The 4,084-nt window shown below is 40.0% G+C and overlaps 1 protein-coding gene across 4 annotated transcripts in view; it reads right to left on the reverse strand.

Moving 5' to 3' along the window:
* Positions 1-4,084, reverse strand: part of IRAK2 (interleukin 1 receptor associated kinase 2) — a 75,381-nt gene that overhangs the window by 7,202 nt on the left and 64,095 nt on the right. The window lies entirely within an intron of this gene.

The raw sequence follows: 4,084 nt of genomic DNA on the forward strand, positions 1-4,084 counted from the left end.
GATTACAGGCACGCACCACCATGCCCAGCTAATGTTTTGTATTTTTAGTAGAGACGGGGTTTCACCATGTTGACCAGGATGGTCTCGATCTCTTGACCTCGTGATCCACCCGCCTCGGCCACCCAAAGTGCTGGGATTACAGGCTTGAGCCACAGCGCCCGGCCAGGACTCAATTTCTTACATGCACAGGACACTCCATAGTGAACTCATGTCACAAATGCGAGTTCTTAATTTCTCTAGGCCTCGACTGGTTCATCAGGAAAATAGGAACAAAAATACCTACACCAGGGCCAGGCGTGGTGGCTCATGCCTGAAATCCCAGCACTTTGGGAGGCCGAGGCAGGTGGATCACTTGAGGTCAGGATTTCGAGACTAGCGTGGCCAACATGGCGAAACCCTGTCTCTACTAAAAATACAAAATAGCTGGCTGTGGTAGCGGGCCCCTGTAATCCCAGCTACTAGGGAGGCTGAGACAGAGGAATTGCTTGAACCCAGAGGGAGGGTGGGCGGAGGTCACGCCACTGCACTCCAGCCTCGGCGACAGGGAAATTCTGTCTTTAAAAAAACATAAAATAACTACACCTAGGACTAACACACCATTAAATGAAACAGTGCACCTAAAGCACAAAGACTAACACCTGACACGGAATATTCAATAGTCTTTTAGTGATAATAACTAAGAGTAACAATAGCTATCATTTATATGGTACTTACTACATGATGAGCACTTACATAATCTTATTAACAAATACATGGACAATCTCTTATGATATAAACATTTCAAATATAGGATTCTGACCTATGTATACGTAACAGGAGAGCCACTATAAAGAAAATATTATGTCTATTGATACTTTTTATATGTTTTGTATTTACATATATTTTGTATGACATAAAATGCAGGGATCTGAACTATGCATACAATAGAATATATGCTATATAAATAATTTTATACAAATATGTAAGTATATTTAATATGTTATATGTTATATATTTCATGAGTAATATGGTATATATGATTAGCATATATATAAATGTTACAAATACACTGTGTTCAATATTGTAAAAAAATGTACTGTAGGCCAGGTGCAGTGCCTCACACCTGTAATCCCTTTACAGGGAGGCCAAGGTGGGCAGATCACTTGAGGTCAGAAGTTCGAGACCAGCCTGGCCAAGATAGTTAAACCTTATCTCTACTAAAAATACAAAAAATATTAGCTGGGCATGGTGGCATGCACCTGTGATCCCAGCTACTCAGGAGGCTGAGGCACAAGAACTGCTTGAACCTGGGGAGGCAGAGTTTGCAGTGAGCCGAGATGGTGCCACTGCACTCCAGCCTGGGCAACAGAGCAAGACTCTGTCTCAGGGAAAAAAAAACAAACTTATATATATATATGTATATACACACACACACACACACACACACACACACACACACAGAGAGAGAGAGAGAGAGAGAGAGAAGAGCAAGCTTAAATATACTAAAAGTTAAATATATTGTAAGAAAATTAATATGTAATATAATTATGGATACTATTGACAGTTATAGTGTTATTAATCTATTATATAATTACATTAACATGTGAAATATTTATAGTATATTTGTATAAATAACATTTATATATAATTTTTTATACATTCATACATGTTTGTCATATATAATGTTTTGTATACTTTTAAAATAATGTTATATCTTTGGCTAGAGTTGCAGAGAATACCAATGTGTTAAAAAAAAGTAAACAAAAAAATTAAAATATAAAATAAAAAGTCATAGATGTGCATATTTGTAACTATATATTTTAAAATATATAGTATTTTATATGGTTTCACATGTAAAATAACTATATATAAGTATTTCAATGTACTTTATGTGTTACATACTATATGCTATATGCGTTACATATATTACATATTTCATCCACATAAGATACAAAAATCTGATGAAAATACATGCTGTAAATAAAATGTAAATATATAAGTAATACAAACTATCTCTATATATATATACACAAAATAAAGACCAGCGGGCAGGTTGCCAAATATGAATAGTTGTATCTTCAGGAGTGATTTCCATTTTTTTTTGTTTTTTAGAGACAGGGTCTTACTCTGTTTCCCAGGCTGGAGTACAGTGACATGATCATGGCTCACTGTAACCTCGAGTTCCCAGGCTTAAGCAATCCCCTGCCTCAGCCTCCAGAGTAGCTAGGACTATCAGCATGCACCACAATGCCTGGCTAACTTTTGTATTTTTTGTTGAGACAGAGTTTCACTATGTTGTCCAGGCTGGTCTCAAACTCCTGGCCTCAAGCTATACTCTTGCCTTGGCTTCCCAAAGTAGTGAGATTACAGGCGTGAGCCACCATGCCCAACCCTCTATTTTATTTTTCATAATTTCCTATATTTACCACTTTCTCTATATTCTGGTTTTGCATTTAAACTCTTAAAAATAGTCCAGGCACAGTGATATAATCACAGCTCACGACAGTCTCAGCCTTCTCAGTTCAATCAGTCCTACCGCCTCAGCCTCCCAAGTAGCTGGGACTACAGGCACATGCCACTGTACTTGGCTAACTTTTTGATTTTTTGTAGAGATGAGGTCTCAATATGTTGCCTAGGCTGGTCTTGAACTTCTGGGCTCAAGTAATCCTCCTGCCTTGTTATCTCAAAGTGCTCAGATTATAGGTGTGAGCCACTGTGGCCAACCTAAATGTTTATCTTTTTAAAAATGTACTAGTGTTTAAAACTGATCATCAAGAACAGCAGAAGTTTATTATTTTCTTTTTTTCTAGAGGCAGGGTCTCACAATTTGCTCCAACTGGAAACCTGCCATCATTGCTATGTATCTTCATGCAAAGACTATGATGATCATCAAAGCAAGTACTGAAGACACCTGGTGTTTAAACAGGGGTTGGGGGTACTGAGAACCCATGATTAAACGATGTCGGGGGAACTTCACCATGAAGGAGTTCACAGCTCCACCTGAAACCACTGATCAATCTTAGCACCAAAACCTGAACACATTGATCAGTCTTAGCACTAAAAGTAGGACAACAAGCTACGCGCCCTGTGTAGTGAAGCAATGGAAGGCTCACGGCGCCTCCAAGAAGAGTGTTCTTGACAAAGGCATTGATCATGGCTCTAAACAAGTCACAACGGTTAACTGGCAAATACAGGAAATACGAGGAATAGAGAAACAAGGAAAGGAGACCACAGGATGTAATCAGCAAAACCCAGGATGTGAGACAGTCTTTCTATATAAGGCAAATGACCCATTCTATGCGAAAATGCAACAGCATCCAAAATGAAAAAGGGCATTGCAGGAGAGGTTGTGAGAGGTTAAGAGTTTTAAGAAACATAACCATGGCCGGGTGTGGTGGCTCACGCCTATAATCTCAGCACTTTGAGAGGCTGAGGCAGGCAGAATGCTTGAGCCCAGGAGTTCAAAACCAGCCTGGGCAAAAAAGCGTAGGTCCCATCTCCATATAAAAACAAAAATAAAAAATGAAAAAATAATAATAAAAATAAAGAAACATAACCAAAGTAATATACAGACATTCTTTGGGTCTAGTTTCAAACTAACCAGCTTTAAAAAGCAACTTTTGGCTGGGCACACCGGTTCACGCTCATAATCCCAACACCTAGGGAGGCCAAAGCAGGAGGATCACTTGGGCTCAGGAGTTTGAGACCTTCCTAGGCAATGTGGCAAAACCCCATCTCTACTAAAAATACAAAAATTATCTGGGCCATAGTGGCACACACCTGTGATCCTAGCTACATGGGAGGCTGAGGCAGGAGAATTGCTTGAACCTGGGAGACAGAGGTTGCAGTGAGCCAACATCAAGCCACTATACTCTAGCCTGGACCACAGAGGGAGACTCCATTTAAAAAAAAAAAATTGGCTGGGCACAGTGGCTCATGCCTGTAATCCCAGCACTTTGGGAGGCCGAGGTGGGTGGATCATGAGGTCAAGAGATCGAGACCCTCCTGGCCAACATGGTGAAACCTCATCTCTACTAAAAATACAAAAATTAGCTGGGTGTGGTGGCGTGTGCCTGTAGTCCCAGCTACTCGGGAGGCTGAGGCA

Source organism: Cebus imitator, unplaced genomic scaffold (genome assembly GCF_001604975.1).
Source record: "Cebus imitator isolate Cc_AM_T3 unplaced genomic scaffold, Cebus_imitator-1.0 Scaffold281, whole genome shotgun sequence".
NCBI lineage: Eukaryota > Metazoa > Chordata > Mammalia > Primates > Cebidae > Cebus > Cebus imitator.